Consider the following 20,648-nt stretch of genomic DNA (forward strand, 5'->3'; position numbering starts at 1 on the left):
TGGTTCTGTGGTGCTATATGCATGGGGTTTGTACTGTATGTTCTCCTCCTGTTTGTATGTTTTTTGCCAGGTGCTCTGGTTACCTCCCAGAGTACAAAGACACACTGGGAAGATAAGCCCTGGTGTGTGTCTGTGTTTGTCTGTGTGTGCCCTGCGATGGAGTTGTGTCCCGTCCAGTGTGCCCTTTGACTGCCAGGATAGACTTTGGTTTACCTGTGACCATGAATTGGATAAAGTGGTTACAAAATGGGTGGATATTCAACAAACTTTATTGATCAGGAATAAGGGAAGTGCACAAAAACAACTAATCCTTTTCAAAGCCTGCTTCTTCAAACACTGTTCCATTTTTATATATTTCTACTACCCGCAGGTACTGCTTTGCAATTTCATGTATATCTTTTAAGATGTGATGCAGAGGTACAGGTCTACAACCTGTGAGTTTTTTACATATTATTTTCTTTTTCCCTAAACTGTCAGTGTAAATATTTGACTTGTCAAAGAGAAGTTCTCATCTAGTGAGGTGAGATTGGCAGCAGCACTATGATACTTCTAGCTAATGTTCTAAAATCATCAGGGATACTGTGGCTTCTTCAGCTTTCATCTTAAACTCAAAGGCCTCAATCAAAAGTAAAAAATGAATGTAAGAATCTTCTGCATCATGTTTGTCCAGAAACAAAGGCTAAATGGAGTGGATACTAAGCCCTGTGTGAAAGCTGCATTGTGTTCACCTGTGACTTCAGCTATTCATGGCACAATAGAAAACATTAATCCAGATAACTGACACTTAAAAAGATCCTCCCATGTGCCCTTCTCTGTTGCATCATTTTTCTTCCCTTTATTGGAACGGTCCATTTTCAAACTCATCTCTTGCAGAAGATCAAATATCAACACGCCTTTTTGAGGAACTGCTTTTTTTTACCCAAATCCGCTACTGTTCTCAGGAGAGCAGCCAGCACTGTACAATGTACTGTTATTAGATTATTAAGATGAAACTTTTATACAAAATTAACATACGATTAACACATAAACATTTAGGAACCTGTTACTGCAGCTGGGTTTACTGGAGTAAAAGTACAGTACCTTACTCAAAAGGTCAGCCGCATCCTCGCACAGGATATCAACCTATGATGACAGGTAGTCCACAGCCAGTAGCACTAATCCACCAAAAGGTCTTCCTGGGTTCCAAAAGTAGCCAAATGTTCATTCCCTAATTCCTAAACTATGCAACTCCATTGGTGTGTATTGAGTGCAGCAGGTGTGGGCATTCAGATACTTCTGCAGAGTTCGCCTGTGGACAGATGAGCAAACGGCTGAATCGCGGACTCCCATGGATCCACTCAGCTCACAGACAAACTCAATACAGTCAGAACACAACTATATTCCATAGCAGCAATGGAAGTACTTGGAATGCAGTAGTTATCTTGTCAGAAAGCAAAGTATAGTAATGGTGACTTTTTAAAGTACAGTAAATGACATCTTTCAAGTACATGACAACTTTGAAAATAACACATGAGAAGAGATTGAGGCAGACATTATCCATACCTTTTAAGGGCTTCCAGCATACACATTGTTAATATGTCCTCTGTTTCCAATAGGAATGTCATCTTTAAAACTGTGTTAATGCTCCAGTATTCTGCACATGGATTAGAGTCTTATTATTTTCATCAATGTTTGTAGACTGAGGAGAATGCACCCAAGCCTTATACTGTATGAACTCTCACAGCTTTTCTTTAAAAGTCAGCTCAAGATCCTGTTAAAAAATATTACCCTAACTCATAATAATGTGATCAGAGGAAAAATAATGATAGTTGATTAAAGTAATTCAGGTGATGAAGGCACATAAGCAGTGAGCAGTGCCAGCGTTAGGTTGGGCGGCAGCTGTGACTCTAATTACACTGGCTGATTTATACTTGATTAAATCCCTGTATAAGTCACCTCTTTCGGAGAGAGCAGTTAAGCTACTTATACTCTTCACCATACAGTAGCAATTTTGTTTGAAATAAATGTATGTAGCTCTTCTGGGAGCATATGGTATATTTCTCTCTTATTAATAATTCAAATGAAATGAGCAAAAATTAGTTGGCTCAGTTACTGCCGCTTTTGTCCTGCACCAATTTCACAGACATTTTGTAAATGGGGCTATTACATTTAAAACAAAGCCAAAAGTAAGTAGTGTGCTTTGCATTACTTACAAGACGATTTGGCTCAGCTACCCCTGTTAATTTACTTTTGTTCAAAGATATTATGTTTGCTTTAATAATAATGGATTAATAATGATGTGATTAATAACAAAAGTAAAATGTCTTTCTCAAATTTGGTGTATACAGCATGATGTTATAGCAAGTAAAAACTGAGAGTAAAAGCAAAAATGGTAAAGATAAGATAAAAAGATTAACAGAATAAAAATAACATTTTTTTTCCTGATTCACAAGAAGAGATTTTAAATTAAATAATGTATACCTTTAAAAAAGGTAACAAAGGTATAAACAATCTTTTTTTCTGTTGAATTGGCAGATATTATACAATATGTACTGTACCCCTTCTGAAAATTTATTTTCATATTAGTATTTTCTTTAAGCAAAGTAATTTAAAGATTTTAGTAGATCTCACATTCCTAGAACTTGATGTTTTAATAATATCCGTATAAACTTTGATATATTTAACTCTTGTGTCAGCACAACCCGATAGACCTATCCTGATAGTATCCTGCCATTCTCAGCACTCAGATACCTTTCCTATCCAGTAGTTTGTTATAGTTGCTTTATGCGGTGAATTGAATTGCTTTTGTGGTAAGGACAACCAACCTGAGACCTCAAACTCATAGCATGTGTGACCTCATCAAGGCCTGAATCCACAACACCTGAAGCCCAGGGCTTCAAACCCTGCTACTGCACCCTTTTGTTCCATTAATCCCACTTGGTCCTGAAGTGCCATCAGCAGTTTTCAGCTTTTGTCACATGAAATCCAGGGGAGTGGAGCAGAGGACAAGAAGGGGAAAATACACCTTTCATACGGCTTCCTTTCAAGTGCTAAACCTAACACTAAACTTTTGAATTAGGCACAGGGGCTATATACAATACCAATAACTCAGACACATTACACATTGAGGCTGATGTACTCCTGGCTACTCGTCAAAGTTCTTTAGGGTGAACTGCTAGTAAATGATCCAGGTGGCATAATATGTGAATTAGATGCTTTCCAACACCGAGATGCACTGACAGTCAGACCAAGGGGTTTGAAGCCCCTCTTCATTCTTCTCACAATGCCAGGGACCTAACGAGAAAATAAAGAACCATCTAGAGATAGGTGCTCTTTCCCTGTCAGCTGTTGATCAGAATTCCAAGTCTTTTTAGTACCCTTTAGCTGGAAAAAGTTCTTCCCGAAGTGAGTGAAAGATATATTAGCGTCCCTAGCAACATCTCTGTCAGACACTAACAGGTGGCTACACGAGGATAAACTCCTTGTTCTTAACTATTTTATGTACAGGTTCAGCAAAAAGCTTTAGTGTGTTTTAGGAAGGTAGATACTCTTTGAGCTATCAGCATATAAAGTACTAAATTACGCAACCATGTTGATGTAAAAAATTTAGTAGCTCATTTAAAATGTAATTCCACGGTCCACAAAATAACCCCTTTAATACATATTATAACATTTGTTGAAGGACAGATAGTTCTCTTTACTGGCTCTGTAACACATGGTAAATCCAGCAATATGTGCTTTTTTGCTTTTTACTCACATACAATACTTCTATTTGAACATATTGCTTAGCTTAGTTAAAATAAATTCTGAATTGCTGAAAACATTGAGTAAAAACAACTTATAGTCTCTAAAAGCCAGGAGTGAGGTATGGATTTTCAAATTTCAGGTTTCTGTTAAGATTTCCATTATAATATCTACTCAAAAAAAAACTTTACATCTTCTAAAATATTTGACTGTGTGACATATTTCTTATCATATTCATATTATTTCTTGTTATATTATTAGGCTTTTTTACGATGCTTTTTCTGTTCTTCTTCTATTACACCATTATATCTTCCTACTTTTTCTATCCTTTCACTTACAGTATTTATTTAAGCCCTGACCTACCAAATACAAGATCCCTGCAGCTGTACATTTGGACCGTCCATTTGTTTTTATCTGGTATAATTCCGAGCTCCTTGATTGCATGAGAGTGGTAATGTTATTGCAGCCTTTCACAACTTGTGTACCCGAAACTGGTCATACTTACAGTCCACCAACTCTCATGTTTTTTGGGAATCATTTAAAAACATCATAAAAAGAAGCAAGAGGAGAGAAAAAAGAAGACACAACAACATAAGATAAGGGAAGCCAAATTGTGTGTGAATCCATGAACTATTTGTGCTGGAACTCAGCATCTGGAGAAATATCTTTCAGATTCTGTTGTCTTGTTACTGTTTTCCTGTTGTATTTTCTTTAGTGTGCAATAAGAAATAGAATCATTTTTATATTCTTATTTGTGTTCACTGCTCTGAACACACATAGAGAAAGCTGTATATGTAAAAAAGAAAAGGAATGTGAAAGGTTAAATAAGCAGTGGGACTGAAAACAACAGGACCACCCCAGATCACATCACCCTATAGAGGTAGATGTAAAGACATGACATTTTCTTGACACACATTTCTAAACCAGAGGTTCCTATTGCCTTTCCAGAGAAGTTCTAACTCTATCTTGTTGATATCTCAAGACATGTGCCATTGTCAGAGTGCCTCTCTGAATGATATACTGTACATCTCTCCGGATATGGGTTAGACAGACAGAAAGGTTGAAAAATAATCTTTAATAAACATTCTTCAATAATCAAAAGTCACAATAAAACAGAGCCATAGGACAGTAAAATACAATTGAAAAACCAATAAGCTGCCCACACTAAGTATTCAAAACAATTTTAAAAAATGCAAAATAAAGGAAGCAACAGATCCCACAAAGCAAAGAAAAGACATTTAACAAAACATATTAATCATGCACAAAATCCACCCAATAAAAGCAGACACAATTAGTATTTAGCTCCTGTAAATAAGATGTATCAGTCAAGGCAAAGAAAAAGTTTACAAAACTAATGGTTCATGTGTAATTTCTCCTTCTACATACAGTAGTGCATATTACCTACAGTATAAGCTCAACTGCTGAACCATCTTATAATATGGATAATAGATACAGGTCAAACATTTTATTTAAACATCCTATTTATTTTGTGAATTTAAGAATAGTTGGCTTGGCCTGTCTCAGAAGGAAATTGACTTATCGTATTCTGGTCTTATTTCTCTAGAGACAGTCAAAACCAAAGATAAAAACTTCAACCCTACATCAACAAACACATTTTCCAAAAGGTGTAGCATTCATTACAGTCTTGGACGGCTTTAAAAGTAGTGAAAATATTGTATACATTTTTTGATAGATATTCAAAGTGTGAAATGTGTTTTCCATATTAGAATATAGTTTTGTAAGGAGATTTTTAATTTTTTAAATTGGTCTGTTCACATCTATCTTACAGAGGGAGTGAATGGTTTTCGCCATGGTGATATATAGTATATATGTTGCAGAGCTAATGAAGCGTGCAAGTGAAATGATGTGAAGTTAGAGTATTAAAGGATATTTAATGTAGGTATAGACATATTTTCTTTTAAAATGTCATGGTTTCAAATCTTTTTAAAACTGCACATTACAGTATCTCTGAAATTATATTGCTTTTAACCTGTATTTCTGTTTAATTCATCATTATGAATTCAACATCACCAATGATTGTTCAACATCATTATGGTCGATGAACTAGTCTGGCTTTCTTGTATAACAGTAGGACAGACAAAATTACAGTACTGTACGTATATACTGTACTGTATGTCCTGTGGTCTAATAAACTAAATCAATGTATAATTCTTCATAAGGAATATTTGTGCACAAGCTTCGAAAAAGTCCAACCACGTAAAAAAGTCTGGTTCTATTAACTAAAGGGTTAGAATAGTCTAAATTGACAAGGCAGTTGAGAAAGTAATTCCTCCCTCTCTTTCCCTTTCCTCCCTTTTCTCTATAGCTCAAGTTATTATCACAACTGCCGGAGAATTGGTGAGATGGGGGATACGAGTGGTAACGATCCATTGGGGACTCGTCAATCATGACAAACTGCTACCAGAATTGAAATTACATCTGCATTTGAATTAGCAACATTATTCGCCAATTTAGCTCAGAGTGAACATTTTTCCATTGAAGATGGAATTAAATTAGAAAATGAGTGAGTCTTTAATTTCCAGATTATAAATCACAGAATATAATTCACCTCCCCATACCTTAAGGCCAATTACATTATCCTAAGCGACATTTTATCTTCCGACCAGCAAGTGATATCATGATGGGGAACCATCACACAAATCACATTTGCTCTGGTAGCAAGAAATATATCTTTCTCCCGAATTAGACATAAAATATAAGTATCATTTCCTGCACTAAAGCTTATTTTACATGAAATTTGATAGTCTTTTTTAACTCATAAACATATTACAGTATTACTTTGTTCAACTGAAATAATCACCTTTCAGCAAGATGAATCCTATCTGTTAAAAGATCGCGGCTTGGATTAAAAGAGTTGCTTTTTATCAGTCTGCCTGTCAAAGAAACATCTTGAGAATGCAGGAGGATATTGTGTTGAGTGTTTATGACTATTGAACTCCATTCATTTTACATTCTAGAAAGAAGGGAAGGGGAATTCATGTTCTCCTTTGCAAGTATCTGTGACGGGTATCTGTATCTGCAGTGACTGTTTGGGCAAATTGGTTCAAACAAGAGTTGTCTATTATGAGCCTGCAGTTTATATAAACTGACAATGTAGCTTGTTCATATAGTATCATATGAAGCACCGTGAATACCGTTAATACCTTTTCTGTTATATTGTAGTAAATTTGGAATGAATCTACAACATTTCAATTAATACTGTACATAGTCTTGTTATGTACTAGTCACTTTAATACCACATTCCCCATTTCAATACATTGCAATAAAAAGACTTTTCAAAATAGTCCCTACAGATTCTGGAATAAATGCACCACAAAATGTTTACTGTAATCATATTATAAATAACTGCTACTATGTTTGTCTGTACATAGTTGATTTCAGTGACCTTGAATTAATTTAGAGAACGTTTGAGAAATTACAATAACTTTGCAATTATATTATGCAAATTAAAACTCGTTTTAAAATGTAATTCATAGTATTGTAAAGAAGTAAGACATTAACAGTGTCCTTAAAGAGCTGTAATTTTAATGCACACACTGACCATGTTTCTTGCTGACAAAAGAAACAAGATTATTGAAAACAAGAATTTAGAACAGACAGCATCATGCAACTGTCCGCTGTTTTGGACAGAGAAAAGAATACAAGACTCCTTGTGCGCTTAGGTTCTTTCTAATAATAGGTGTGCCTAATGGATGGCATGCAGTGAACTGTTTTGGTGCTTTTAATGTAAGGAAACATGCAAAAATATTCCTATTCCATTTATTCTCAAATATTTGAGGCTGTATTGCATTTCAAGGCAAACATTTGTATTTCAAGTTTCATGCTTTCTTCTCAGCTATAGAATTATTACCTGTTTCTGGAATTTACTGTAATTTCTTTACCATATCAATTGTTGTATGTAGAGATCTCTTCAAATAGAGTTCAGTATCATATTTTATTGGGTTAGTTGACAAATATATCATATATCGAGTTATGATGGTCTCTTAAAGAGTCAATTTCTTATACGCTGCTTCTGGTAGAAGAAAAACAAATGCGAGAAGAAAAAAAAACTTTTGCATGTGCTTTACAAGCCGAAGTCTGTACTGTATTTATTAAAATTCCGTATCTCTGTGTGTCTGCAGCTGAATGAAATGCCCCCTTCTGATTCTAATTAACTCTGCACGGTTGCACATTAGCACATAAGATTGTAAAATATGATAGAGCCTCTTGGAGCCTTATTGCCATGGCTAAACTTGCTCCCTGCCCTGCATTCTGGCTGGTGCTCAGAGCTTATTAAATATGAATAAGCTCTTTTAAACACAAATAATGTGAGAGTTCTATTATAAAAAGAGATTTCAAGGTGATAAATATTATTTGGAAATGGCAGTGATCTGATGCGTATTGTGCAGTGATTGGGGACAATATTAAAACCCACAAAAGGCCATTATACCTAAATTCGTGTTCCAATTCATGCAATATTGCTACTGCTTAATGTGATTTCTATTTATTTTTCTCTATTGTTGGAGTTTTATTGAGGTTGTGCCTATTTTATCAAACTAATCTACACTGGAAATAGAGGTCATGAGAGCCAAAGCATTGATTCAAAGCCTCCTTTTATTGTGTTTCACTTGATATGAGCTCATTTAGGACCCTACCTTCTGCATAAAATCTTTTCAATCTGATTCCAGTTTTCTGGAAATGATATTTATCATTATTTTACATATTCCACAACAAAGGCAGGTGGCATTTAATGCTCTTCAATACTGTACTAATAATACCCTTTCCCTTTGTCTCTGCTGGGAGAAGGGGCCGCAGAGCAGGGGTGATATACTGGTTTACATTTTCATCCAAACGACGCTTTGGTGGTTCTCACATAAAAAGCAATAAACCCTGACGGTACATTGAAGGTTCACCGGCGAAAGCTGAATAGATAAGATTTCAGATCTATACATTTCAGATTCCTTAGGAAGGCTCAATGCTAGTAATGTTGAATGATTGATTTTATGAACCATAGCTAACGTCATCATCAGTACAAGCATTCTAGACTCTAGCTCTTTTGATCTGAAGGCATTCTACATATTGTATTCTGTCCATATGTATCACTGCAAATATGTATAAAGACCTGCAGTCTGTACCCGAAATATCATTGTTCAGTATAATGTTCATGAATTTTCCTTGGTTTTTAATCAATAGCTCTTTTGAATGAAGATACTGTATATAACAAGATATTTAACAGATAAAGCAGCGAGGTACGTTTGTGAATACTGTTGAAAGAGATGGAAGACTTCTAACAGGGGTACATTGAGGAAATAAGAAGTGTTGGTTTTGGACTCAGTCTTCTACACACTGCATTGTTAACATTTCCATCTTTCAAGTGTGGTGGTGCTTTCAGGTAACTATGAGCCACAGGGCAGAGAACAGATGATCTACAGCTCTAGCTAATATTAATATGAATATTTTAAAAAGCAATGGATCTGAAGCTAAACATCTCCCTGTCCAGCTGAGTTGAAAGCCTACTGCAATTTTACCTACACAATTTCTGGTTAGTGCTCAAGGTCACTACTTATTTTGAGTGTGATTCATTAACAGATTTTGAAAGTCAACCACACAATTTCAGGACATACAGTGTTTAAAGAATTGGTTAAATATTACAATGATGGCAAACTACGGTGCTCACCGGGAAAAACAGACTGAAAATGGATGGATGATGATGTCACTGACCTGACCCATACCTTTTCCTTCCAGTTTTCAGCTCAAACAATTTAACCTGATAGGTTCATTTTTTAACAATTCTAATAATTCAAGAATGCAGTAAAAATCCTGGTAATGTACTTGTCACGATTGTAATCCTTCCTCTTAAGGGAGCTCCTGTTCTTTCACATTTTGCTGATTCCATGCACCTGCCCTCAGTCCTGCCCCGCAAGATTTTAGCCGGGCACTCTCGCTACTCTGGGCTCTGCATTGGAAGACGGACAACCGGAGATCTGCCTACCATCAAGTCGCCCTACCTCCGGGGCTTGAGGACAAAGGCCTGACCCAGCGCCTGGCCTCATCAACCTGTTTTTATTTACCTGTCCCTGTACCAGACCCCATTCCAGTTTTTCACTCTGTTTTGTCACGGCTTGTTTGGATCACCCGGATTTGGACTTTTGGACTTCCCACTTCCCACTGGACTCCTTGGGTTTGCAATGGGCCCACCCCCCGAACACCAGTTCACTGTCGTCACGCCCCCGTTTGTCAACCTGCCCTGTTTCTTATCGTCTCCTCCCTGTTGTCCTTTTCCACTTTCCGGATTATACCGTCTGCACAGGGTCCTGAACTACGCTACAGTACTGATGATATAGAAAAAATTATGATTAGAAAAAAAATGAAAGTATACATCTTCTTTCATAGATTCATCACTTTCCATCCTTCCACTTGAAAGCCTCCCAGATGATCTACAGACACCCCAGCTGTTTTGTTGTTCCTTATCTAAGATTAGCCAGATGACACATTGAAGTCCTCTCTGCCTTCTTAGTTCAGCATTTTGTATGTCAAGGTTTTTGAATGGATAACCAGTTACCAAATAGTGGGTCAAGGATTTTACTTTTGATCATTTTTTTCTTTCAGTTAAAGTTTGGATCCATTCTTTGCAAAGTCTTTCTGATTTGTACACCTCTTCAGCATACACAATTTGATCTTACTGATTTTGTTTACCTGGTGTCCCACTTTTGTTTGATTTTGTGTCACAGTACTATCCAGAATTAGTTTTATTTCCATGTTGAGAAGAAGGAGAGGGTCAAAGTTAACAAAGGGCTTTCATACATCTAAGGAGAATCACTGACTACCCAAAACTAAACTGAATACTGACAGCTCATCATCCACTCATTAGGACAGCAGTCACAGGATAATGTAAAGCACTGACAGTCTTAACAGCCTGCCTTTTTTTTGAACAGGATGAAGATGTTCTCAAGGAAAAGAGGGACATATGTGAATCCAGTTGTCCCAGTCCACATTATAACTGATGCTACAGGTAAGGGTAAGCTCATGTTCTGCAAGTTGAATTTGAAGATTGAGGGTGTAGGCTATTAGTTTTCCATTCAATAGTGCTGGTAGAAAGAACAAAATATCACCAAGCAAAATGAGGTCAGTAGAATTACACATTTTTTAAAAAACTTTTTAAAAAGAGATGGTGGATGCCAGAGGTTTCCTACTGGCTATGTTTGAATCATAGAGGATGTGGTACACTGGGCAGATTTTTTATATAGTGGTAGCAGAATATTTAAAATAGAGATACTGCAGGCAGGCACGCCACATCAACATTTCTAAAATGCCAAAATACTTTTAGTATTAAGAAATGTACTGGAAACTCAACTGAATAAAAAGCTAATGTCTCAAGACTGAGACAGAATCAGAGGTTATGTTGAACTGTACAATTGGAAAAATAAGATGCTAATGATTCAATGTCAAAAGTAATTTAAAGTCAAGGTATCTTAGTCAGAAACAGCTATTGAAGGATAAATCTAGGGATCCACCTATGGCTGCTGAGATTTATGATGTCATTGGCATAAATTCAAAGGAACTTTGTTACAGTTAAGATGTAGCAATGACTGTGACTTCACGTACACTTTCTTTAATATATTATGTTCTTCTAAAAAACATTATAAAAGAAAACGTGCCCAAATTCTCTGTTCATACAAGGACCTTTAAATGTTCTTGCAGGATTTTTTAAAAACATCTCTTTAGAAGCTGTAAGCTTTTTGAAAGAAATGGGTGTGCTGTAAACCGCATGTGGGTTTTCAGCATGGGATGCAGTTTGTTCACTCTGGTGGGCAGAGATTTGATATTCATGTCCATGCGTGTTGTCTCAGGGCCTGAAGGCCTGCTTTTTGGTCAGACACATAATCAGCTGCAGAGCCTGTCTTTCTGTCCCTTTTTCTTTTTCTTTCAGCTTGGCCTTCACAGCTTGTCTGTTGCAGTGATGCCACTGGAGTTTATTATACAGTACTTTCATTATTGAGGCTAAGGGCTAAAAGGGTTCGATTCAGCTCACGGGCAGTGGTGTCGCCTTCCTGGTCCTAATCACTGCGGCCAACATGGGCTGTGCTTCGGGTCACCCATGTCATTAATCACTTCATTTGACCACAAGCGTGTAAAACAAGACGTACCAGCAGACCTTTCTCAACAAACACAGCAAAAACGTCGCTTCCTACTGTGGAGCTCATTAAACCACACTATAAAGATGTATTTTTATACAAAGCCTGTATTATCTATTTTTATTGGAAAAGGGATTTGACAGTAGATAACTTTTGTCCCTTTCAGAAAGACACTTGACACTTGAGCACCTTAGACAAAGGACATCTTGGAGCTGTCTGATGGCTGGGAAGATTGTTCGCTGCCACCTGGAGAAAATCTTGGGATAAGCTCTGATCTCCTGTCCTGGCGTGACAATGTGGTTAAGGAGCGCGATGCGTAATAATCTTCAGCAAAATTACTGAGCTGTACACCGCTGTTAAAAAGATTGAACCTTGAAAGGAAAGTGAACATAATAGTTGTTAAAGTTAAACCTCAAGACTAAAGAAACAGAATGCCTCTCTGCGGGGAAACGCAAAATAACCAGTCTTTCATTACTGATGTGCCTAGTATAAGTTTCATAATAAATTGCTTGAAATGTGATTGAAATCTGACAAAATAACACCATGTTTTATAATAATGTCCCCAAGCAGAAATATGGTCCCTCTAACTAAATAGTGCTTCATCACCCTTGCCATTCTCAACAGCTCCCATTAATAGTGAGATCATTGTGTTATGCCTCCTATTCCCCTGCTGACCATGTAAGTGACAGCACAGGCTTTGGCAATGACATTGAAAAATATTTGCACTGACAAGGCCACAAATCACCATAAGACAAGTTTAAAACTCAATATTCACTGAATGTGCATCTAGTATATTCTTGTTAAAAGTGTAATACAGTATGCTCTGCCCTCCACATTCCTTTATTATTATGGTATTGACAGGAACTGTAATAAAGTTGTGTTTCTTGATGCCGAAAGAGAATGAAAAAAAAACAATAATCCCTGTGCTTGAGTGCTTTCACCATATGATAGCTTGAACAAAAAATTCTCCATTGATTAGGGAATATTGTATCTAAGCAACAATGCCAGCAAGAACATTGTATGTATATATTTACCAGTTTTATTCCTTGAACATGTGGAAGATTGCCTACAAAACCTCTGAGATACAATAAAAATAAAATAGCACTCTGCTTTTCCTAGTAAATGGAAAGACTAACTTCTGTTCTCTCATTAGAACTGTAGTCATTATTTCTTTGAAGCACTCCTGTCATGCTCAAGTGAAGATGGTTATTTTCAATATGACAAACCATAAAATACATAAATCAATCAAATATATGCTGGTGAAGTGAATATCTGTATTTACTTTGAACATGATGAATCAATGTCTTTCTTTTTGTTCCATTTAATTACAGCACATTTTGATTTAATACTTTAATTTGACACTGCATATGAGTGACTAATCTCCGGGAAAAAAAATGGTTTTCGTGGTGTAATTATCCTTATTGGAAATGGAACTTTCTACCAACCTGCATCTCAAACAGACACATTCTTGCTGTGGTTGAAATATGCATTTTTGAGTACTCCTGAATTAATAGGAGTAGCTGATCTCAGAATCTTTCGTGCAGTACTTTCACTGAAGTACTTGCAACTTTGAATCTGCTATGGTTATGTTTTTTTTTTCTTTAAAAGTGTCACTGTTGAAAAAATGACAAAAGTACATTATGTTGATCGTATCTAGTGGATATCATGCACCTATCAGATTGTGCATCCACAACACAACACATATTATACTGATTTGGTTTAGTTAAAAGTGTTGAGGAAAATTAAGCATTAGACTTGCAGTCTAGACTTGTAGACTCTCAGTGATAGAAGACTGTGTAAACGGCATGGTGGTCGAAAACCTAACCAAGAGGAGAATTGTTTCAATCAGATTTTCACTACCTTTTTTCCTGTCCTTAGACTATCCATTAATTTTATTTTCTGTGTGCTCGCTAAGACCTCTGTTAAATATAATCTCATGGTGGTTTGCTACAGGTTACAGTAATGCTTGCTAATTCCAGCTGTCGTGAATATGGTCTGGGCTCCTCTTCGATTATTACTGTCTAATTTCTCCCCATGTTTTAAGCCTTATCAGCTGCGTTTAGTTTAATAAGTGCGTGATATGCTCCAATAAGTGTGCTTAAGGCACATTGTTAACATAAGGCCAAATCTGTAATATAGCATGGACAATTAAGTGCACAATTTTTGTATAAATGCAAAATCCCTCACTGTGAATTATTTAATTCAGGTTCCACAGTTCATTTAATAGAGCTCTTTCAACGGCAGTTTCAGTCACAGAAAACTAATTTCGTTCTGTGCTTTGATTTAATTAGATTGTATGATATATGGTATTGCTAATTCGGTGGCTCTCCACACAGTGTCTAGGCCTGTCCCCTCCATTGGCGGCAATCTGTCAGCCCCCCATTTTTAACAGTATTGAAAAATTCAAACTTTATTATTGCCCGCTCACTCATTTTCTCCCATCAGGAGGAAAGTAATGAGCTTTTCTTCTTATGAGAACCAGCAGAGAAGGAAAGAAAGAGAAGAGGAGTAAGAGAGGGAGGGAGATGGAGAGAGCTGTGTGCCCACAGTGCTCCAGGCATCAAGCAGTATTAACAGCCTGATTCATGAGTTAAGTTTCTAACTGCCTGTGGCTATTAGCTTTCAGTCCTTTGGCTGTCATTTAGTTAAAAAGACTCTTTGGTTAATGCACTCTTTTAATGAGACCGTGCTGTTCAACTAATATATTTTACTGTATGAAAGGTCACAACAGGAAGCAAAACAGATTGGAGGGAATGTAGCGCGACGCTGGGGCTGTCAGAGGAGCTCGGAGCCTCGCAGGCAGCCCCGCCGCTCGCCTGAGCTGTAATAGGCTGGGGAACTGATGGGCTCCTGCTCACCTCAACAGTTGAGCACCATAAATCACGAGGGCTAAATAGAAAGCAGGCTTAATCAGAAGGGCAGACAAAAAGGTAGCACGTGTTTCATTACCCATATAATCACCGACATGATTGCCATACAAGCCATGGTAAGGTTGCCAGGCAAGGATGGAATATATACATGGTATACACATACTTTACATCCACATAATCAGTAATTGTGCACGTTTAGGTACAATATATAATATTCTACTCGCACACACACAGAATTGATCATGACATAGACTATTTCAGCTCTGTTTGCCCAATTAAACCCATTTCTTGTTGGAGAATAACATTTTAAATGTCACTTAACATTTGTGTAGCTATTGGACTATGAGGAATCTATCAGGGAATATGTAATGAGGGGAGCTTTGCATTTAGGTTATTTGATGTTAAGAATGTCCAAAAAAGCCTAGAAGCTAAATACACTGGCATGTAAATCTTTCACTATCATCTCTCGCATCTTCAAAATTTTTTCATAAAAAATAGAGTGATGTCTATGTACTACTCCTGAAGAAACTACCCTCTCCCTGAACTCCAATACACATTTCCACCCTCAGACTCATCCATTTGGAATATTTATTCCTAAATGGAGGGTTAACATTTAATATGAGCTTCTTCCTCTCCTGGACTGTGGTAACAAGGTCACATACTAGCTCTGTACTTTCATGTAAAGTAGATCCGTTTGTACCTGTCTCTGTGAGCTCAACAATGTTTTCCTTCATGGAAAAACTAAATATTAACAAATTAGATACGACCAAGGTTATGTACTTTGGTTCAAACAGACAGGTCAATTGTTTAAACAATATTGATGGTAAAGTGATACTATTTGCTTAGAACAAACTGCATTTATTCTACTGTTTTGTTTATATTAAACTAATGCACAAGATTACAACATTTCTTATGATTACAGTGGTTTGCTGTTTCACATAACAAAGCAGTTACCAATGATTTGTACAAATCCTTGTTTTACAATTAATACTTTTAAAGGGGAGTAACATTTATATTCTATCTTTTATGTCTCTTATTTGAAGATTAAACATAACTGAACCCTCTACCAATAGCAGTACTTTCTCTGACACCTAAAAACGTCAAATTGAAATTGAAAGTGATGGGAATGCAAATTAATGCATAAGCATGTCTTAAACGTTGGATAGTAGAAAAGAAAGTTACAAGACAATAGACTTCTAATTGAGTCTGAATGGTAATTACTGAAGTACCAAAGAGTTTTTTTAGATCCATTACTATTTCTGATTTACACAAATGATCTATATACAAACCTAATCAGCAAACTAAAATTAAATTAAAAAATTTAAATAATATTTTCAGGTAAAATAAAAATACCTGGAGAAGTAACAAAAGGCATTACAAAAAACATAGCATCCAAATATGGGCTGTCTCCTGGAAAATTAAATTTAATATACAGATGTGTGCAAAATACCTGTGGGTAGGAGAAATACATTTAAAAATAAAAATAAATTGAATTGTTGTTGAAGAAGCAGATTGCCAATACATTTTTTCACAACATCCATCCATTTTCTAACCTCTTCTTCTAATTCAGGGCTGTGGTGGAGCAGGAGCCTATCCCAGCAAGCAATGTGCACAAGGCAAGATAAATCCTGAATAGGATGCCAGCCCATCACAGAGTACACACAGAAACATACTGTACATGCACACACTCACCAAGGCCAATTTTACAGAAACCAGTTAACCTTCCAGTAAGTATTTGGGCACTGGAAGGAAACTGGAGCACCCAGAGACAACCTATGCAAACACAGGGAGAACATACTGTATAAACTCCACAAAGACAGCACTCCAGGAATTCAAGTCAGTGGAATATATATATTAAAATTAAAGCAGTGCTTTAGTAAGATCTCTCTGAGAAAACTGTGTACTATTTTGGTTACAACTTTTCATGGACAAAGCTGTAATGGAATCTTTCCAAAGAAGGACTACAAGGTTAATGGTCTTTATGAAATGTCTTGGACACTGACAGGTTAAATTCACAGAGTCTCTTCAAGCCTTTAATAATACGAGACTGCAAGGAAACTTCAATATCTTACAAAACCATTCCAAATATTCTTGAAAATATGAACTTCTTTAAGATCAACAATGAAAAATCAATCAAAGATACACATGCAAACTAATGGAAAGTGCATTTGAGAAAGAGGCCTAAAGACACATTACACAAAGAGTTGTGGAAGTATGGGCCAAGCTACCCATGTTATTGAAACTGATACGCTACTGTTACTTTCATCAAGAAAAACTTGCATGAGATCCTTAGATCAATCACGTTACAAAGAAAATGAGCTAGAAGGGTCGAATTGCTTTCTCTCACATAACCTTCTTAGGTTCTTATGTTTTTGTTTAATATTTAATATTTCTTTAATAGACTGTCCCATTTAGAAACTGACCCATTGTCTTTTTTCCAAAATGTCATGGTGCAATTAATTTAACTGACATAAAACAGCCATACCAAGTGATTCTGCTCCAGTACAGGGGGACATTTTTGTAAGCCATTTAATGTTCCGAAGACAGCAGCAGTCTTTATCTTAATTTATGTCTAGTACCTTTGTATTCAGAAAATATAAAAGCCTTTTAACTCCTTGGGCATTCATTTACTTTTCCTTTCCATGCATAGAAACGTATATTACATTCACTCTTCTGGCCTGACATATGATTGCAACCTCTTATGAAACCCTTTCTTGTGCTGCTAATTTAGAATTTAGTGAAGCTTTATTTTAGGAAATAGCACTATTATTATTTTACATTATGTTTAGCTTTGACACAGTCACCACATCCTTATTTTTCCATCCCATCTATAAAAATATATTTAAAATTATATAATCTATATGGATCTTTTTTGTAAGAGTCATTATATACCCAAGAGTATAAAGTAATTATTTAATTCCTTGCTATATTAAATTGAACATCACCTCAACAGTAGGATGTGGCTTGATTTTCCTATAGTATTTCAGCACCCATAATATATGCACTTTCAACATCATTTATCCTATTGATGCACTATAGCACGTTGAGAGATACAGATGTACTGGTGTCCCTACTGTTCTGTGCTTGGTGTTTTGTCAAAGCTGTATTTTGCCTAAGTCAAGGATACTAATTTTAATACAACATGGCTCTGTGTTTATAGGTTTCTCATCAATCCACTATCTTATCAAGGAAAATCTATTTGCATATTGTGAGGCTATTGCAATGAGCAATCTGAAAGAATACAGTGTTTAACCTGAAAGCGCAAGGTAGAAGGGTCGTTGTACATGCTGTTCTGGAGATAAACAGATAATCTGGCATGCTAGGACATGAAAATAACTGAAACTGGTAATTTGGTGCAATAATAAGAAAGTGTCTTGATTATTTCTCAGAAACACCATTAGAAAAAAAAACCAATAATGAATACAATGTGCTTTCCTACCTGGATCATTATGCCTCGTGTTGAATGACCAGTCTACTGTGCCACCTTGGTCTTTCAACTTAGTAGTTATGAATCTGCATTCGCTGAGCATGGTGTAATATCTTGTGCTCGCAGAGCACAGCATTCTAGCTGGTATGGGAGCAAGTGAAGGTTTATTCTATGCTGAAAAGAGAAAAGAAACACAACGTTTCAGCTGTGGAGCCTTCTTTGGGTTCTTTTCTTCTCTTTTCAGCATGGAATAAACCTTTATTTGTTCCTTTGCAGCCTATGCATGTTGTCACAGCTACCTACTTGAACTACTATTCTAGCTGGCATGCTAAGCAGCCTTGCACCTGACGCCACAACCAGTGCCCTGTCTGCCTGTTTCCAGCAGTGTGTGACTTGCATGCTGTCAAGGGGAAATCAGGCAAGCTGTGGGAGCAAGGAGGTGCCCATTGTTAACCCCTGAACCAGATAATCTAACGGTAATCCATTCAAAAATAATCAAACATTTACAGAACTGCAGTGGTAGTGAGGAAAAACAATTCATCATCTTCACAGCCTCATTACACTCCCAGCATCTCAATCTACCTATGCAAATGAGACAGGGGAGCTGACATAGGGTCTGTGTACAGAAATTATAAACAAATATTCATCCATTACGCTGCTGAAATCTAACAGCTGAAGTACCAACAGTAGCTGAACTTGCAGCCCTAGGTATCAATTATTTATAAAGCTGGAACTGACAAGGCTGTCAAGGTGAATTAGCAGCATATGTCAAGCTTTTGTTATAAATCCCAGCCTACTGTAACACTCATTTTCAAAGAATGTATGTACAAGGTTGACGATATATCAACAGTTCTGGATTAATAATTCAAGAGAGCGATTCCATGAGGGAGTACCTTGGGAAGTGGATTTTGCACCGCAACTGGGACTTCTGTTGAAAAAAAAATTGTGAACCCCAAACACAATTCATCCACAAACCATACAAAAGACTGATCAAGCAGGACCATTTTTGTCTAAATGTATTTACTGACAGCGAAACAACAACTTTATTGCTCAATAATTGCTGATTACTAGCCAACCTCAAGGCAAATATTAAAAATACTTTTTTTCCCTCTAGATGTTTGAAGAAAACGTTAAGATATGATGGCATAAGTATGAGAATTGCAAAATAATAACAATATTAAATTATTTTGTACACTGTATATCAGTATATACGTTATACCCTTTGCAGGCATGTGGCCCTTTTGGTTACATTACTTACATTACACTACTTGATTTACCGTTCATTGGAAAAAGAGAGACTGACAGGACAAGTAGAGGAGCCAAAAGTGTTAAATGTTTATGTAGAACTGGTGCACAACTACAACAAAGACCTATTCTCAATTCTGGAAAAGGTTCAGAAGCCAGACCCACAAAGGTACCAAGAGAGCCAAGTCTGATTATTGCTTGATAAAGTGTAAACTTTTTTATTTCAAATGAAAATGTCTGCAATTTTCTTAAGATTGATGACTCCTTACAGTTGTATCCAATAAATGAAAAATAGATGAGGCGTGGTTCTCTCTTTTAATATTAAAGGCAATATTAAAGCCCCTTGAATTACATGGAAATGCTTTTATTTAAAAGGAATAAGACCACTGGGCATTGTTTACTGAACAGCTCATACATATTTGATGCTCTTTGCAGATTCTTAAAGAAATTCAAAGGCTTTGAAATTGTTACTGCTTTGCAAGGAGTATAAAAAGACTTTAGAGGGAATAAAATGGCATCGCTCGCCACTATATTTAATCCCTTGCTTGACACGTTTCAGTACACAGAAAAATCAGCAGAAGAACCTCTAGGTTTTATTTTTACAATAATATTGTAATGCATCAGCTAAATCAAATTATGTTATACAGTATATCGATTTATGAACGTGTTCACGAATCTTTGTAAATAAAACAGGATGTGAGGAGAAATAAAGAGGTGAAGTGGATTCGTTGGAAAAGGAGAGGTCTAAACTGAAGAGTGTAACCGCCAGTTCGTTTGGCAATTCCGTGTCGTTTGTACGTTACTGCTGGTGTATTGCATGAATTTAAAACTTCAGTAGAAGAAAAGTGCGGGTATCTGGAGCTACTAAAGTAGTACCTCCAAAATGTAATATAAAATATGGATTAGAAGCAAAAGTGTGAGAGATAAAAGAATGATTAAGACCTGGAAAAATAAATATATACATTGAGATTTTCTAACGCTGTACATTAATTCTTACACAAGTGACTTTAAAATATTCTTTGTCAATTTTTCATTCAAGAAGGCATTTTAGGAGTGTAATCAACTAAATTACACTCTGGTATAGTGATTTCATATACAATACATGGTTGTGTTGTTAGTAAAAACAGAAGCAAACATTACGAAACTGCTAGTTACAAAGGCCAATGTTTAAAAGGTAGACCAGTGTTAACTACACAAAGAGCCTTAACATTTAAAACATCACAAGGAACGACCACGGTCATCATGACG

The 20,648-nt window shown here is 36.3% G+C and overlaps 1 protein-coding gene across 1 annotated transcript in view; it reads right to left on the reverse strand.

The window, feature by feature from the left end:
• Window positions 1-20,648, reverse strand: part of bub3 (BUB3 mitotic checkpoint protein) — a 126,204-nt gene that overhangs the window by 17,249 nt on the left and 88,307 nt on the right. The window lies entirely within an intron of this gene.

This window comes from Lepisosteus platostomus, chromosome 6 (assembly GCF_059453375.1).
Source record: "Lepisosteus platostomus isolate fLepPlt1 chromosome 6, fLepPlt1.hap1, whole genome shotgun sequence".
NCBI classification, from domain to species: domain Eukaryota; kingdom Metazoa; phylum Chordata; class Actinopteri; order Semionotiformes; family Lepisosteidae; genus Lepisosteus; species Lepisosteus platostomus.